Raw genomic sequence first — 19,573 nt, forward strand, 5'->3', positions numbered from 1 at the left:
CCCAACCCAACCGATTTAAGGCTAGCTCTCAGCGGCCGGCTCTTCGACCCTCCCTCCGCATCGCTCCGGCCGCTGAGGCGCTCTGTCAATCACCAGCCCTTCCGGCAGCCAGGCGGCCGCAGCGGAAAGCCAGGGCTGAACCCAGAAGGGGCGCTTGGCGCGCCCCGCCTACCCCTGGCGCGTCCTGCGACTCAGGTGCTCCCGAGAGCCTGGGCGGGCCCCGCTGTCGCGGCCGACCGTCCCCTCCCAGAGCCGAGGGCCAGAGGGAAACGCCGGCTTCACCCGGAAGCTCGGGAAGAGCTAGACTCGGCCCCGGCGCGCCGCTTTCCACTGCCACAGACAAAAAACACCTCAGTTGACTGTCTAGAGTTGAAGCCCTTGATTTAGAAGGTGTGTGTGAGAGAGAGAGAGAGAGAGGAAAAGAGGAAGGCTTTTCTATGAGGCATGTGGAGGAGATATTTGGGAACCCAGTCCTGAGTTCTAGGAAAGCTTTCTCACTACAGCCTCACCCAGCCCCGAGCCGATAGCCCCTTCGAAACACCCCTAGGGTTCGCAGTTTGGGTCACCTAAGAAATACTACATAAATACTTGAAAGAATCTTTTCCCAGGTTTCTAAAGTCCTATTTGGAGGCTGGAAATGACGCAAAACACAGAGCATTCAAGTGCGGAGGAGCTGCCACAGAACACAAATGGTGGGTTTTGTTTTCGTTGAGTCGACATAGTAATCTAAATGTAGGCTGGAAAAAAAAATAGGTATTAATTACATAAAATGTGCATTGCCCTCAGGCTACTAGGCTCTGCAGAGGTACTTGTTCCCCAGAAGAAACTGCTCTTAAAAATGAAGTAATTCCTTTATTTGTCCTATGTAAAGTTAACATTTTCGTTTCTTTTTGTTTCTTTTTGGGGTTTTTCAGCAGCTTGATTGAGGTTTATTGATACATAGTAGCACATATTTAAAGTGTACAAGATTGTTTTGACATGTGTTTTTCATTTCTTCCTAACGTGATACCGCAAATGAATGAAAGCCTAGGGAGGAGAACTTATTTTTTGTTATTTGAAGCTACTAAATATTGTTGAATAAGTATTTATGAATCTCAATACCATTGTTAGTGATGATTCTTAGTTATAATAAAGTTGAGAAACTGTCAAAGTTCCTCTTTTCTCAAGGCACATGTCCGCAGTAAAACAGCCCTTCTAATAGTTTTCCTTGTAATTTTAAAGCTGAACTTAGTTACTAAACTTTTAGTTACAGAAAATACCTTGTCTTTCCTTATTTTTTAAATCATCTTAACAACCAAGTGAACGTTTAAAAAATAAGTTTTCATAGCTCTGATTTGGCTTCTATTGTGTCCCTCCGAAGCTACACAGAGAGTAAACAGTATATGCTTAGCATATAAATCAGCAAATCTATGTACCCACAAAAGACGGGGAAAACTCAAGAGTGTTATACAATCGTATTTAAATTGATTTAAATACTATTTACAAGAATACACTTTTACTTTATGTACTCCAAGAACGAGATCATCAGTATTTTTAAATATACAAATGAATGCATGAAACTTCTCCCGTGACAGGTTCAACGCCAGTTTTCTTTTAATGCTCTCTGCACCTACATTAAGCCCATCTCTATGCTAGGTTCATCGGTGACCATGATAGGCGCTGGGCCTGGCCCTTATCATACGTACAGCCCAATTATAATCTCATGGAATAAAATGGAAAAAGTACTACACCTGACCAGGAAACAGTGGGTTTCCCAGAGCTATTGTAAAAAATCAAACCAACTGGTTATTGTTTCTTTCCTTTTCTTTCTTTCTTTCTTTTTTTTTTTTTTTTGAGGAAAATAATTAAACTCCTCCCTTGGTTCACAGTGTTTACAAGAGGACTTAACTCTTCCCCAAAAAAACCTCTGTCTTAGGAAATCAGGTACCTTTTTGATGTAAATGATGTCATCACACTAAAATGTATATACTAAACATAGAACGGAGAAGGCAATGGCACCCCCCTCCAGTACTCTTGCCTGGAAAATCCCATGGACGGAGGAGCCTGCTAGGCTGCAGTCCATGGGGTTGCTAAGAGTCGGACTCGACTGAACGACTTCCCTTTCACTTTCCACTTTCAGGCATTGGAGAAGGAAATGGCAAACCACTCCAGTGTTCTTGACTGGAGAATCCCAGGGATGGAGGAGCCTGGTGGGCTTCCGTCTATGGGGTCTCACAGAGTTGGACACTACTGAAGCGACTTAGCAGTAGCAGTAAACATAAAAAGTCAAAAGGAAATACGAGAATGAGAATTAAAAAGCAACCCCTTTATAAACAGATAATTAGCACTTCCAGCAGGTGAAATATTATCTTTAACATGTGAATCCAGTTTGTATAAATAATATGCAGGGATAATATTTACAGTATATATATATATGAGTATATGTATGTGTGTGTGTGTGTGTGTGTGTGTGTGTGTGTGTATGTTAGTTGCTCAGTCATGTCCAACTCTTTGCAACCCCGTAGACTGTAGTCTACCAGGCTCCTCTGTCCATAGGATTCTACAGACAAGAATACTGGAGTAGGTAGCCATTCCTTTCTCTAGGGAATCTTCCCGACCCAGGGATCGAACCCAGGTCTCCTACATTGCAGGCAGATTTCTTTACTGTCTGAGCCACCAGGGACAGCCCCGTGTGTATGTATATATGTAAAATATTTGCATATTTTAATTATATGTATGTATATGATTGCTCAAGGGCTTCCCCAGTGGCTCAGTAGTAAAGAATCCACCTGCACTGCAGGAGATACAGGAAATGCAGGTTTGATCCTTGGATCAGAAGATCCCCTGGAAAAGGGCATGGCAACTTACTCCAGTATTCTTGCCTGGAGAATCCCATGGACAGAGGAGCCTGGGCAGGCTATAGTGCATAGGGTCGCAAAGAGTCAGAGGTGACTGAAGCAACTTATCACATGACTGCTCAAAACATGAAGAAAATTTGTATCCACTTAAAACATTCTTTGTTATTTAGATATTTTACAATCATAAAAGTAATGCATGCTTATTCTTAAGAATTCAAGTACAAATATATAAATAAAAAATGAGGGACTTCCTTGGTAGTCTAATGGCTAAAACTCCACACTCCCAAGGCAGGAAGCGGGGTGCGATCCCTGGTCAGAAAACTAGATTCCCACATACCACAGCTAAGACTCTGAATGATACAACGAAAGATCTTGAATGACGCAACTAAGATGGAAGATCCTGAGTAGTGCAACTGAGACCAAGTGTGGCCAAATAATTAAATAAATATTAAAAAATGAAAGAAAGTTCCACTTTCTGCTCTTGGCCACAAGATAATTACTGTTCAGTATATAATGTATTTTCCATGCCTTTTTCAATGAACGTATAATAAATATGATATGTACAGTATATTATATTTGATCTTGACAAAAATGGGTCCATTACTTTTCAAACTCAAAGTATAATGGACATCCTTTCAAGAGCAGACCTAAAACTATGTAACTCAAAGTATTTGTTTTTAAAGTTTATGGCTTAGAAATATAGCTCTCAAGAATAAAGCAATTCTGGTATTTCTAAACGAAGTTCTAAAACTGGCGTATAGTAACTATTCAAAGAACACTTGTTGACAAACCCAAACTTTCGATTTCAGTTTCGCCTTGTTTGTCCACTGTGGTATTCCACTAGCTGAAATAGGCAAATACAAGGTCAGCTGAGAACCTAGGCTGAGGCTGGACTTGATGATATGGAGTTGAGAGATAATCAGGGGGAAGAGGCTGACAATTCGAATGATGTGATCACCATGTTCCAAAAATCAGTTCATAGTTTGGGGCCTTAGAAATTTTGCCAACACCTCTACTTTTAGCAATCTTTTCACTTGTTTGCAGAAAAATATGATGATATAATTTCTCAATTTAAGTTTTACTCCCATATATTTATTTTTAACCATTCAGCATTTCTTTCCAATTGTGCTTGAAAAAAGCAAAAGAATATGCAGCAAATATATACTAACAGAAAACCTCCAAAATGTTATTTCATAACAGATTATAGGTAGCTAGATTTTCTTGCTAAAAAGTTGATGTTTTTCATTAGTCCACTCAACATGGCCCCTGCTTTCATGGAGATAGTTACATTGTATATGTGCTCAAATGCTCAGTTGAGCCCCACTGGTTGGAACCATATGGACTGTAGCCCACCAGGCTCCTCTGTCCATGGGATTCTCCAGGCAAGAGTACTGGAGTGGAGTGCCATTTCTTCCTCCAGAGGATCTTCCCCACCCAGGGATGGAAGCCTCATCTCTTACGTCTCCTGCATTGGCAGGCAGAGTCTTTACCACTAGCGCCACCTGGGAAGCCCCATTGTATATATGTAGTCTATATTTTATATATAGAGAGAGAGGAAACAGAAAGAGAGCCATAGTCTGCTGAGTGAGATAAGCAATTAAACCAGCGTGACAAGAGTCTTACCACACAGTGTGACAAGATAGCAACATAAACTGTGAGTGTGAAAGAAGCATGTAAATCAGACTGGAGTGCTCAGGTAAGCCCTCCCTGATTTGTTAACAGTTGACAGTTTTCAAAGGCATGGCATTTGGAAAAAGGCATTCCTAGCAAAAAGACAGGTAGATCCAGGTTTCATGGGTCCCAAAACATACACAATTTGGAGACCTTCTCAGAGAAAAAGAGTGCAATATTACACATATAAAGTTTTATGGCCTATGTTAAGTGAGGTTTTGCTGGTTTCACTGTATGTCCAACCTATTTGAAGTAACCTGTTCAAACAAGGAAATAAATCTCTGAGATCTGCAACTATTTTAAAACAGATCAAAAATATATGTGAAGGAGAATTTATGAAGTAAGAGCAATTGCAAATGGCCTTTTATGAGCTTTGAAGTATAAGAAATAGGAGTCCACTGAAGGATTTTTATTGGGGAGTGGCCAGATTTTTTGTATCAAAAGATAATTCTGTGAGTGCCAGGTCTGGTTAAAAAAAAATTATTATATTTCTTTTAAATATTTATTTGTATTTTCAAATATATTTATAAATAATCAAAATTATTTCTTTCAAAACTCTTAGGGTTGCCTTTTTTGTGTATTTAAGAAAAAAAAGTGATGCTGCTTAAACAAAGGTAACTACAGTGTAAGTTTCATGGGGTGGAAAGTAGATATACATAATGTAATTTTGACATATAGTTTTGGTTATAAAGTTTACTCTGAGAATTATGTGAATTAGGACTTCCTTGGTTGTCCAGTGGTTAAGAATCTGCCCGCCCATTCAGGAGACATGGATTCAGTCCTATCTCGGAAGACCCCACATGCCAAGGAGCAACTAGACCCATGGGCCACAAGTACTGAACCTGCAATTTAGAGCCCTCGAGCTGCAATTTCAGTATCCCACACACCTAGAGTCCTTGCTTCCCAGCAAGAGAAGCTACTGCAAAGAGAAGCCCGCACACCGCAACTGGAGAGTAGCCCCTGCTCTGCCCATAACTAGAGAAAGCCTTCGCACATCAATGAAGACCCAGCACAGCCAAAAATAAATAAATATAGATTTTAAAAAGGAATTATGTGCTTCAGTTTTAACTGCATCACATTCTAAAATTCATTTCCCAGATTACCTGGTGGCGGAAATTCTTGTGAGTCAAAATAAAAGCCCTGTTCTTCTTAGCACTTAAATCATTTTCTGGTGGTGATTTCTGCTCTGAGAAGCCAGTTCATCTAATTTCAGGACTGTTCTGTGCCAGGAAATAACTTGGGTTAAGGCAAGAACAGAGCCTGTTATCAGGTAAGTGAATTAAACTGAAGGAGTGTGTACTGCATAGAGAAACCATAACTCAGAATAGTGGTTCAAAGCATGGAGTCTGATAAAATAGTTTTACTCCTTTCCCTGTAGCAGTTTCTTAACCCAATGACTCTAAAAAAAATTATCTAACATCTTTGAACTTCTGATTTCTCATATGTAAGAGGGAATTATTGACAAGTCTTACCTTATAAGGTAATTACAAGGATGGAATGAGATGATAGATATTATTGTGGACTTTGTCCTGGTACATTGACCTAGCAATCTCACTTCTAATTCCACACAAAACCAATTTACTCACATTTGGGAAATAAAGCATGTAGAGCTTCCCAGGTGGTTCAGTGGGTAAAGAATCCGCTTGCAATGCAAGAGAGGCAGGAGACTCAGATTCGATACCTATGTGGGGAAGATGCCCTGAAAGAGGGCATAGCAACCCCTTCTAGTATTCTTGCCTGGAGAATCCCGTGGACAGAAGAGCCTGGTGGCCGCAAAGAGTCGGACACGACTGAAGCAACTGAGCACATGTGCAGCAGGAGGTTATTCATTCCAGCATGGCTTGAAGTAGCAACATACTGAAAACGATTGAAATGTCCATTGTCGTGGGACAGACTAAAATATGGTGAAGTGACAGTTGCTCTGCTGCTGCTGCTGCTAAGCTGCTTCAGTCGTGTCCGACTCTGTGCGACCCCATGGAATATACAGTCCATGGAATTCTCCAGGCCAAACTACTGGCGTGGGTAGACTTTCCCTTCTTCAGGGGATCTTCTCAACCCAGGGATCAAATCCAGGTCTCCCGCATTGCAGGCAGATTCTTTACCAGCTGAGCCACAAAGAAAGCCCATACATCTGTGCAATAGAAGGGCAGTTCTCAAACTTTTTAATCTCAAGACCATATTACACTCTTGAAATTTTTTGAGGACCCCAAATATCTTTAGTTTATATGGATTACATATAGTAACATTTATCATTTTAGAAATTAGAACTTAGACATAAAAAATATTCATTTAATATACAATAATAAACCCTTTACATATTAATCTAAAAATATATTTTTTAAAAATTTAAATTCTTTTTGGCCATACTATAAGCACAGCTTGTGGGATTTCAGTTTCCCAACCAGGGACAGAACCTGGGTCCCTCCGCAGTGGAAGCATGGAGTTTCAACCTCTAGACCACCAGGAAATTCCCTAAACACATTTTTTTTCTTTTCTTAAAAATTTATTATTATTGAAGTATATTTGATTTATAATGATGTGTTAGTTTCAGGTGTACAGCAAAGTGATTCAGCTATATATGTATGAATATGTATTCTTTCTCAGATTATTTTCCATTATAGATTAATATAATATTTTTATTTTATATTGGAGTATAGTTGATAAACAATGTGATAGTCTCGGGTTACAACATAGTGATTCAATTATACGTATACATATATCCACTTCTTTTCAAATTCTTTTCCCATTTATGTTGTCACATTATATTAACCAATGTTAATACTACATTGGTTTTTAAAAATCAGGGAAACACAATATACACACATAATGATGTACATGTTTGTATGTGCAGATAGTATCACTGGAAGAATATACCAGAGAAACGGGTGACAGTAATTGCCCTTGGACAGGGCAACATGGGAAACAGGGTAAGAAGAAATCTTTTCACTTCATTCTCTTTTTTGCCTTTGGAACTTTCCACCTTATGAAAGTATTAATGAAAAAAATTAAATTTCTTTTTAAAGAAAATGATGATATGTATACATACTTTCCACAAGTCCTGGAAGATGCTTAATGAATTACATATAGTGTCTTTTTATTCTTAGATAAAGCCATTATTCTAAAAGGTTTTTTTTCTTCTATGTTTTTTTTGATGGGAGGGCTACATCATGTGGGATATTAATTCCTCCACCAAGGACTAAACCCACACCCTCTACAGTGCAAGTATGGAGTCTTAACTGCTGGACCACCATCAGTTCAGTTCAGTCGCTCAGTCGTGTCCAACTCTTTGCGACCTGGAAGCCCCTAAAAACTCTTTGTTTTTTTAACAATAGGAAAAACATAAGATAATTAAAAATCTTTTATTCAAATGCACACAGTTTTATTAAGCTGCTTCAGAATTAAATACATGAAATCTAAACATCCTGATAACTGCAGTTACTTTACATCTGTTATCAGAATCAGTTACTTTGCATCTGTTATTAGAATGATCATAACAATCATGGACATAGACAAACAAAAATCTGAAAATAATGTCAATTCAATCACACAGCAAATAAATGAGCTACCTGATCACTCAAATGAAGAAACCTAAGACAAATCAGAAAATTTCACAGAGCCAAATCATCATAAACTTTTAAAAAATTGTTTAATCATTGGCTTGAAAATGTTTTTGCTGCATATCAGTCAACATTAAACTTTTAGAGGCTTTTAACTGCAAATATTTATTTCCTCTCTCACTGATCTGTAGGTTGGATGTGGCTCTGCCAGGCTTGACAGGAATCAGTTAGGCTTGATTCCAGGCTGCTGGTTGAATTCAAGCCTATGCCACATATTTCCTCATTCTCCTTGGACCAGTGGCTACCTGGGACATGTTCTTCTCATGAAGGGTCACCGGAGTCCAGGAGAGTAAACTGAAACATAAGATGCCTCTTGAGATCTCAGCCTGCAACTGGCACACTTGTCATTTTGGCCCACATCTCATTGACCAAACCAAGTTACAAGGCAAATGCATCATAGGTTGGGGTGAGGGGAGATGTCCTCTGCCTCCTCTAGTAGGAGACACTGAAAAATTATATGGTAAGTACGTGGATGTAGAACTGTAATACAGGAAGTTCATGAAGCATGGGGAGCAGTGATTCGATCTATCATATCATTTTCAAAGAGTTCAATGTGCTCCTTAATGGCTTAAGAATAATGACTCTGGGTAGATGCAGTCCAAGATACAACACAAAATCTCTGGTCCATAAACAATCTCATCCTGCCGAACTGGTAGCCCCAGTTTCCTTGGGTTGGTAAACATAGATACAAAGAAGTAAATTAAACCCATACTGGAATAATCTGTATACTTGTTGTTTTTCAGTTACTAAGTCATGTCCGACTCTTTGCAACTCCATGGACTGTAGCACACCAGGCTCCTTTGTTTTCCACTATCTCCCAGAGTTTGCTCAAATTAATGTCCTCTGAGTCAGTGATGCTCACTGGCAATACTATCTGTACATATCTGGTATTTATTTGAGAGAGAAGGGAGCAAGATAGTGCAGTAGTATGAGTTTGCAGCCAATACAAGCTACCACCTTCCTCTGGCCCCAGGTTGCCTTCCTCAGCTTTCACCCTTACTGGGTATAGCAGCTCAAAGGTGCCTTTGCCAACACACACTGAATCGTGAAAGACAAGAAGACCCAGCAGCAGGATTTTTGCTGAGTGTGTGGCAAGGCATGAAACCTAAGGCTGGACTAGATGTCAAAGACAAGATCTTGTGGTACATAGGTCAAAACATACTTCTTGAATCTTCTAATTTGCATACAATTCATCTTTCCCTCAAGACGTTTGAAACAAGAAATGAAAACTAATTAAAGATGTAAACTATCCTGGACCGCCTCAACTATTGTTTGGACCAAAGTGATCAGGTCCTTGTCCTTCTTGCCTAACAGAAGAAAGGGTGTGTCTTCTAGGGGAGAGGAGGTAGTATTTACTCCAATATCTATGGTCTTTTAAAACATTGTCTGGATAACGTCAATTAAAAGACTTGAGAAGAAACAGGGCTGCTGCTGCTGCTAAGTCGCTTCAGTCATGTCCGACTCTGTGCGACCCCATAGACGGCAGCCCACTAAGCTCCCCCGTCCCTGGGATTCTCCAGGCAAGAACACTGGAGTGGGTTGCCATTTCCTTCTCCAATGCTTGGAAGTGAAAAGTGAAAGTGAAGTTGCTCAGTCGTCTCCGACTCATAGCGACCCCATGGACTGCAGCCCACCAGGCTCCTCCGTCCATGGGATTTTCCAGGCAAGAGTACTGGAGTGGGGTGCCATCGCCTTCTAAAATCAAGAGGAAAAAAATCAATAGAAAATAGAAGCAGATCTATAGACGACCCAGATGTTGAATTAAGATGGAAGAACTTTAATATAACTATTGTAAATACATTAAAATTATTTGATGAACAGAATGAATGAAAGAAATTTTTAAACAAAGAAATGAATCTCTAAAAAGAACGAACAAAATGGAACTACAGACATAAAATGTGAATATTTAAATATAGCTCAGTAAATTTATAGCCATTATTTCCCAATCACCTTGATTCAATATGTGAAACATTTTGGTATAGCTGATAGAGACTTGAGAAACACCTTGATCTGGTTAGCAACATAACACTGTAGCTCTAAAGTGTATCATTTTCTCAGCAGATTTGTTTCATTATCTTTTTGTTGAAAAATGTTTAACCTTTTGCAAAAATTCTGTGAATGCACTCTATTTTGGACTCCTGATCTCCTATATACTGTCACCATGTAGAAAATTTCAGAGAAAGTTCTATTACAAACACAAGTAACTGTTCATTTTTAAAATTGTTTTGACATTTACAGATTAATACAGAAAAATCAACTGCCCTATGATCTTGGAGGAGCCAGGGTTTTCATATGCTCCTGTTTACTCCTTTCCTTTTAAATCAAAGAAAAATTCTGATTGTAAAACATTTTACATGGTCTTACTTTCACCATCCTTGATATATCTTTACTCTCCCTGCTACAATTCCAAGGCCTTAACAATTTCAACCTTCTCTAAGAATATCTGCCTCTGAACCAGAATTGTAACACAATGCCTCAGATAATTCATTCTATACCTTTTATGATATGCTTAAATAATTCTCATTGTTTTAAAATGAGTGGTTTTATTTAAATAAATTGAATATTATATCAATTTAAGTAATTCATTTTTAAAAACTACTGTTTGCAATTTTAGAAAATTTAGCATTTTACAGAATCTGAGACATAACCATACGGTTTTCAAACAAAAATTTGTGGTTGATTTTTAACTTGTAAAATAATCTTACTATTCATAAATGCTATGTTAAGTCACTTCAGTCATGTCCGACTCTGTGCAACCCCATAGATGGCAGCCCACCAGGTTCCCCCGTCCCTGGGATTCTCCAGGCAAGAACACTGGAGTGGGTTGCCATTTCCTTCTCCAGTGCATGAAAGTGAAAAGTGAAAGTGAAGGCACTCAGTCGTGTCCGACTCTTAGCGACCCCATGGACTGCAGCCTAGCAGGCTCCTCCGTCCATGGGATTTTCCAGGCAAGAGTACTGGAGTGGGGTGCCATTGCCTTCTCCGACTATTCATAAATATTGTTGCAATATTTAAGAGAACTGAGAGCTTGGCAGAGTTTTGCTTATAAGGTCAAGCATTTAAAGTGTTTAAAATGGAATGTATTAAATTTACAAATGCAGTTTAAAGGTTTAAAGAAATGCAATTAAGTAATTGTTTGATGAAGATTTGTTTACTCAAGTGAAGTTGATTGCATATTCATTAGGCAATTTTTGACATTTTCTTGATATATAAATAAAATAATTGAAATTATTATGAGTTCAAAGACAATTTTTGAAAATGAAGTTTTTTCAGTTGTCATCTTAATATATTGAATATTAGTTTTTAAAAACTCCCATACTGATGAAGTCTTTTCTGTGTGCAAAGCTCTTGGTTAAAAATTTACATTAACAAAGTCCTTTTTAGGTAATAAAAATGGAAAGTATCTCTGATAATCTGAAATGAATATATCATTTTCTTGTTTAAATACAATAATCAGCCTGTCAGAGACCTTGGAATATACCCTTGACAGCCTCACATTCTTCATTTAGCAAAGAATTCAGAAGCTGAGCAGCATAGTGTGGGTTCCCGCTCTCTGTTCTTGCAGGTGGAGCCATCTTGCCAAACATCTACTGCAGAAACTTAAACACTTCCCTGGCTGCCCATTGACCCAGCATCAAGTCCCTGATCCTGAGGTCCCACCGCCTCTGGCCTTTGCCTCCCACTGAGCTTCAGGAAGCCAGTTGACCCTGGCTCTCTAATCCGCTCCCATGTAAATACAGCTCCAAGCATTTTCTTTCCTCAGGGCTTTGGCAATGCCATTTCCTCAGCTTGAATTGCTTCCCAGAGCATTTCCTCCCTACAACACACAAGTAGCTACTGTCACTTAACTAAGGAGGCCTTCTATGACCCTCCAGACCAGGTTATGGACTCCTGGTTTTATGTCTCAGAAAAAGCATGACAGAAATCATATAAGGTTATTCAGAAAATATCCTTAGCCAATCCCCTCTAAAGTATATTTAGGTTGTTTATAGTGTTTGTGGCTTCTCTGGGGACACTAGTGGTAAAGAATCCACCTGATAATGTGGGAGATGTAGGTTTGATTCCTGGGTCAGAAAGATTCCCTGGAGGAGGAAATGGCACCCTACCAAAAAAAAATGGTCTTTTTGCCTGGAGAATCTGACTGATAGAGGAGCCTGGCAGGCTACAATCCGTAGGAGCCCACACAAGTTTAGCCATTATGCACAATGACCTGAATAAAACTCTGTAGACTATTAATATACTGCAACAGAGCTGTTGGTGCCCCACAGATATTCCCTTGGCCTTCAATGTTTTTTACACTAAAGGATCTCTTTCTACTTCAGGCACCTGTGACTTGGCCTTAGACTTCCTAGAGGGAGGAGAGAGTCTGGATCATGCCTGAGTGGGGCATCAACACCCAGTGCTCACCATCTGATGACGGATGGGGATTTGTGGATCAGTTCAGTTCAGTTACTTAGGTTTGTCCAACTCTTTGCGACCCCATGGACTGCAGCACGCCAGGCTTCCCTGTCCATCACCAACCTCCAGAGTTTGCTCAAACTCATGTCCGTTGAGTCGGTGATGCCATCCCACCATCTCATCCTCTGTCGTTCCCTTCTCCTCCCGCCTTCGATCTTTCCCGGCATCAGGGTCTTTTCCAATGTGAAGAGTCAGCTCTTCACATCGGGTGGCCAAATATTGGAGTTTCAGTTTCAGCGTCGGTCTTTCCAATCAACACTAAGGACTGATTTCCTTGAGGATGGACAGGTTGGATCTCCTTGCAGTCCAAGGGACTCTCAAGAGTCTTTTCCAACACCACAGTTCAAAAACATCAGTTCTTTGGTATTCAGCTTGCTTTATGGATCAACTCTCATATCCATACATGACTACTGGAAAAACCATAGCTATGACTAGACAGACCTTTGTTGGCAAAGTACTGTCTCTGCTTTTTAACATGCTGTCTAGGTTGGTTATAGCTTTTCTTCCAAGGAGCAAGAGTCTTTTAATTTCATGGCTGCAGTCACCATCTGCAGTGATTTTTGAGCCCAAGAAAATACAGTCTCTCACTGTTTCCATTGTTTTCCCATCTATTTGCCATGAAGTGGCACTGGATGCCATGATCTTAGTTTTTTGAATGTTGAGGTTTAAGCCAGCTTTTTCACTCTCCTCTTTCACTTTCATCAAGAGGCTCTTTAGTTCCTCTTCACTTTCTTCCATAAGGATGGTGTCATCTGCATATCTGAGAATATTGATATTTCTCCCAGCACTCTTGATTCCAGCTTGTGCTTCATCCAGACTGGCATTTCACATGATGTATTCTGCATAGAAGTTAAATAAACAGGGTGACAATATACAGCCTTGACATCCTCCTTTCCCAATTTGGAACAAGTCCATTTTTCCATGTCCAGTTCTAACTGTTGCTTCTTGACCTGCATACAGATTTCCCAGGAGGCAGGTAAGGTGGTGTGGTATTCCCATCTCTTGAAGAATTTTCCACAGTTTATTGTGATCCACACAGTCAAAAGCTTTGGCATAGTCAATAAAACAGAAATAGATGTTTTTCTGGAACTCTCTTGCTTTTTCTATGATCCAATGGATGTTGGCAATTTGATCTCTGGTTCCTCTGCCTTTTCTAAATCCAGCTTGAACATCTGGAAGTTCATGGTTCATGTACTGTTGAAGCCTGGCTTGGAGAATTTTGAGCATTACTTTGCTAGCGTGTGAGATGAGTGCAAATGTGTAGTAGTTTGAACATTCTTTGGCATTGACTTTCTTTGGGATTGGAATGAAAACTGACCTTTTCCAGTCCTGGGGCCACTGCTGAGTTTTCCAAATTTGCTGGCATATTGAGTGCAGCACTTTCACAGCATCATCTTTTGGGATTTGAAATAGCTCAACTGGAATTCCATCACCTCCACTAGCTTTGTTCGTAGCGATGCTTCCTAAGGCCCACTTGACTTTGCATTCCAGGAAGTCTGGCTCTAGGTGAGTGATCACACCATCATGGTTATCTGGATCATGAAGATTTTTTTTTTGTACAGTTCTGTGTATTCTTGCCACCTCTTAATATTGTCTGCTTCTGTTAGGTCCACACCATTTCTGCCTTTTTTTGTGCCCATTTTGCATGAAATGTTCCCTTGGAATCTCTAATTTTTTTTGAAGAGATCTCTAGTCTTTGCCATTCTATTGTTTTCCTCTATTTCTTTGCATTGATCACTGAGGAAGGCTTTCTTATCTCTCCATGCTGTTCTTTGGAACTCTGCATTCAAATGGGTATATCTTTCCTTTTCTCTTGCCTTTAGCTTCTCTTCTTTTCTCAGCTATTTGTAAGACCTCCTCAGACAACCATTTTGCCCTTTTGCATTTCTTTTTCTTGGGAATGATCTTGATCCCTGCATCCTGTACAATGTCATGAACCCCCGTCTGTAGTTCTTCAGGCACTCTGTCTATCAGATCTAATCCATTTAATCTATTTGCCACTTTCACTGTATAATTGTAAGGGATTTGATTTAGGTCATACCTGAATGGTCTAGTGGTTTTCTCTACTTTCTTCAATTTAAGTCTGAATTTTGCAGTAAGGAGTTCATGATCTGAGCCACAGTCAGCTCCTGGTCTTGTTTTTGCTGACTGTATAGAGCTTCTCCATCTTTGGCAGCAAAGAATTTGTGGATAACTACCTCAGCTTTCTTGGGTGAGACATCTCTGAGGCAAATTCTGTATAGTTCCCCTGAGCAGGACTGAGCCCCAGTTACCCACGGTAGTGATCTGTTAATTAATTTGCACCTATCCTTCCCTCTGGTCCCTTACAAGTGATTCTGGGTTCACTATCCAAATAAACTGCTTACACTCAAATCCTTGTCCCACAAACTGTTTCAGGAGGAACTTAGCCTAAAATGTTATTATATATTTGCTTACTTGGATTCAGTCAATAATTATTAAAGTAGAATTATTCCTGGTGCAAGGATTAAGCATTTCAAGCTTTGATCAATAGTCTCCAAAAAAGTTGGTGTAAGGAATGCCTATTTAACTAGGACCATTTATTATAACATTTAGCAATTTTAAATTAATATATCCTGGGACTTCCCTGGTGATCCAGTGATTAAGAATCCACTTTCCAATGCAGGGGATGAGAGTTGGATCACTGGCCAGGGAACTAAGATCTCACATGCTGCAGAGCGACTAAGCCTGCCTGCCCAACTAGAGAAGCCTGCTACTGCAACAAAGAACCAGTGCAGCCAAAATAAAATATGTAAGTAAAATAATTAATGTAGCCTATATTATTTCACATTGGAATTGAGACACTTTCAGGAGTGAGGAACTATCAGCCAAATTATTTACTAGGAATTGTTTGTACCGTGTTAAGAGAACAGAGCCTTTGGAATCAAGTAAACCCAGGTTAGAATCCCATATCTACTTATTAATTTACTTGTTAATCTTACTTGTTAATTATGTGAACTTGACAAGTTATTAATGTCTCTCAGCATCGTTTTATGTATGTCTAAAATAAGCAAATAATAATGCCAATTTCATAGGTTATTTAAGGATTAAAATGATGATATATTTCAAAAAAGTAAGATAGTGCCTGACAAGTAGAAAAAGCCCAATAAATGGTAATTATTATTATTACTGGAAAGAAAAGACAGTAACTTAGCCAAATGTAATGTCCTATGGTACTAAGCATAGTACTTGAAACCTAGAAAACACTCAAATATTTACTGAACTACTTAATTCACAAAGTTGTTATAGAGATCAAATGACAAGATGTGTATAAAACTGTTTTGAAAACTAGAACATATCATAGACACTTGGTACTGTCCCCCTTAACCGGTCAAAAGCTTTACCTTTTCTCAGACAAAAGTTGGCTAGATAGTGTCATTCTTCCTATTCTCAAAATTGATATTTTGGGGCATGTTTTAGATCTCCCTGTGTAGTAAACGGCCCTGTCTGGGCTTATTCTGCCTTCAGCTATAGAGCTGTCAGGAACAACTTTTTCACTCTGGAATCCTACTGCCAACTGTCCTGAATCAAACTCCATTAGACCCATGGGTTTGTGCCACAGGCAGTCCTATTGAGGTCAGAAGTATAAAGATTGGATCTAGGTTTTTGAGACAATCCAAATTTAAAATATCCAAATATTGTAAACTGATTTTTTGGGAAACTTCCCTGGTGGTCTAGTGGGTAAGACTCCACCTTTCTACTGCAAGAGGAATGTGTTTGATCCCTGATAGGGAAACTAAAATCCCACATGCCACATGGCACAGTCAATAAGCAAATAAATTCAAACTGATTCTTGTGAACTGTTTTATTTTTATATAAATGTGTTATTATCAATTTATTCCTTCCTTTTATTTTTATTGAACACCTAGTGTGAGAAGGCGGAGAAGGCCATGGCACCCCACTCCAGTACTCTTGCCTGGAAAATCCCATGGATGGAGGAGCCTGGTAGGCTGCCGTCCATCGGATCGCTAAGAATCGGACACAACTGAGTGACTTCACTTTCACTTTGCACTTTCATGCATTGGAGAAGGAAATGGCAACCCACTCCAGTGTTCTTGCCTGGAGAATCCCAGGGATGGGGGAGCCTGGTGGGCTGCCGTCTATGGGGTCGCACAGAGTCAGACATGACTGATGCGACTTAGCAGCAGCAGCAGCAGTGTGAGAAGGACTTTCCAGATGGCGCTAGTGGTAAAGAACCAGCCTGCCAGTGCAGGAGCCGAAGGAGACCTGGGTTTGATCCTTGGGTAAGGAACATCCCCTGGAGGAGGGCATGACAATCCACTCCAGTATTCTTGCCTGGAGAATCCCATGAGCAGTGGAGGCTGGTGGGTTAAAGTCCATGGGGTCGCAAAGAGCTGGACACGACTGCACCTACTTAGCATGCACGCACACAGTGTGAGATAAAGAAGTGACAGTATTGAACAAAATAAACATGATCCTTGCCCTTGTGAAGCTTACGATCTTATATGAGTCGCTAGATGTGGTTTAATTTCTATGCTTTGCAAGATTTAAAGCCTGTGTCCGTATTTTTTCATTTTAAAAAATACTGTCACATTGTGAAAAGGTGCAAAGGATTATCCCCTTTCCAATAGTCCTACCAGAAAAAAGAGGAAGAATAAAGAGAATTCTACTTTAAAACCAAACACTTCACTTATCAAATAAAATCATAACAACTTGAGAGGAAGATGTTCTTGTCTCCATTTTAAGAAGAAGAAGTGAGACTCAGAGAGGCTAAATGTCTTGCCAAAGTCTACCACTAACAAATGCCGCTGCTAAAATTAGAACCTAGCACTGCCGGATTCCCCAGTCCAAGCTCTCTCTTCAACTCCATTCTTCTGCACATCAAGCAACCAGCTATTAAGGCAAATGAGTATCGTTGAGTGTTATGTGCCACGTTGTTTGTTGTTTAGTCGCTAAGTCATGTCCACCTGTTTTGCGGCTCCATGGACTATAGCCCAAAGGTATCCTTCCTCTGTCTGTGGGATTTCTCAGGCAAGAACACTGGAGTAGGTTGCCATTTTCTTTTCCATATGTGCCATGGATGGGATACAAAAAAATATATATGGTTCTTAAACTCAAGGGCCTTAAATCCAATTGTGACATACCAAAAAAAAAAAAAAAAATCAACTAAACTGACGCTTACTATAACGGGTTTCCAGAAAATATACATAAATGTGCATTTGAATACTTCAAAATACTTTCATAGATGATATATGAGTTGCCCTAAACCCTTTCAGGCATATGTGTTTCCTACGGGGCTAAAAGTAATGTCTCTGATCACATTGTATTCAAGGAGTTTTCCTGCCTTCCTTCCCTCCAAGAACGTGAGCTCCCTGAGGTCAGAAACCACCATAACCTTTGTGTTCCCATAGTCTAACACAGCACTTACTACCCAATAGATAGTAGTTTGAATAAGGTTGAATTGAATTGAGATGGCTTTTGAGAACTGGGTATCATTGGTTAATGTTTTTTTTTTCTTTTGGCCAGAAGGCAAGCAGGGATCTTAATTCCCCCTTCCAGGGATCAAACTCAGGCCCAAACTAAATGAGAGTGCAAAGTTTTAACCACTGTTAAAGCCAAGTCCCTAGAATGATTTAAGATTAACAAGAGATTAACCCCCACAAGCATTCTGGGTGGGGGTGATAGTGAGGGCGAAGGTGAGGAAGTATATGGGAGACTGAGTATGGCAGATGTGGTAGAAATCCTCTGAATGGAGCAGGTTTGAAAACCTGAACCTCACAGCTGTTCCTGTGTTTGTTCAGGCACATATGGCCTGGGAAGGAAATCTTTAAAGTCCAAAAAACTAATCTGAGATTAGAGGCACCATAAAAGAAAAAGGTCCGTTTTTGTTTGTTTGTTTTGTTTCCCCCATAAAGAGGGAAAGGTAGTTAAAACTATCAAGAAAACAGAAGTGGTAGGAACACTGCAGAAATTCACAAAATGCTCACCACTTCTAACAACACAAACCCTCTGTGAGCAGCCAGCCCAGAGGAATGGAGAGGGTAGCAATCATCTCATCAGTGCTGCTAGACTGCATTCCAGGGCTGAGTTAATGATCCCATCTTTCCATTTGATCCTAACTATAGCCCTAGGTGAGGCCCATGGAAACACCTCTAAAGGTAACCAATTAGAAGGCACTTCTTTCATCTGTCATCTCCTCATGCCCCCCTCTTCCTTGCCCAAAAGTCTTTAAATCATAACAATTCCCTCTCATTAACTGAGTGGCTGGATTCTGTAGCCTGCTAAAGCAAATCAAGGTGAGACCAAAAGAACCGGAGAAACACAAAAATGAGTGTTACACTGTTTCTCAGGATACTCAGAGGCCCAGTTTTCAGAGGCTGAGGGGAGGGGTCTTCTAGGTCCTGGAACTCCTGTTTGGCCCAGGTTTCAAGCACACGAGACCTCAGCTTTTGGCTACTTCTTAGTGTTGAATCTGCAGGGAGCAAGGAAAGGCTTTCTTATAAATGTTCATTCTAGATGAAATTTAAGTATCCCTATGCTATGCTATACTATGCTAAGTCGCTTCAGTTGTGTCCGACTCTGTGCGACCCCATAGACGGCAGCCCACCAGGCCCCCCCATCCCTGGGATTCTCCAGGCAAGAACACTGAGTGGGCTGCCATTTCCTTCTCCAATGCATGAAAGTGAAAAGTGAAAGTGAAGTCGCTCAGTCGTGTCCGACTCTTAGCAACCCCATGGATTGCAGCCTAACAGGCTCCTCCATCCATGGGATTTTCCAAGCAAGAGTACTGGAGTGGAGTGCCATTGCCTTCTCGGTAAGTATCCCTAATACTAGCTATATCTGAGGGAGAAGACTGATTCAAGATGAGGGGCCTCAAAATTTGAAAGCTGCTTCAGCTTGTGGAGGCTCTAGAAATACGGAGAAGAGACCTAAGATCTATCTATCATAGGATAGTATAGTATAGTTATCTTTGTACCCAGAGGACAGGGAGGAGAGTTTTCTGGGGATTAT

At 40.1% G+C, this 19,573-nt stretch overlaps 1 long non-coding RNA gene across 2 annotated transcripts; it reads left to right on the forward strand.

Annotated features, from left to right (window-relative positions):
- Positions 1-261: 261 nt before the first annotated feature.
- LOC132344245 (uncharacterized) lies at positions 262-10,697 on the forward strand. Of its 2 annotated transcripts, XR_009493430.1 has the most exons (6): positions 262-390; positions 609-692; positions 5,273-5,778; positions 7,360-7,435; positions 8,257-8,585; positions 8,869-10,697. It is a non-coding gene; the product is annotated as an uncharacterized lncRNA (long non-coding RNA). The 2 variants fall into 2 exon arrangements; XR_009493429.1 differs by having other exon boundaries at positions 8,257-10,697.
- Positions 10,698-19,573: the final 8,876 nt, after the last annotated feature.

This window comes from Bos taurus, chromosome 29 (genome assembly GCF_002263795.3).
Source record: "Bos taurus isolate L1 Dominette 01449 registration number 42190680 breed Hereford chromosome 29, ARS-UCD2.0, whole genome shotgun sequence".
In the NCBI taxonomy this organism is placed as follows: Eukaryota; Metazoa; Chordata; class Mammalia; order Artiodactyla; family Bovidae; genus Bos; species Bos taurus.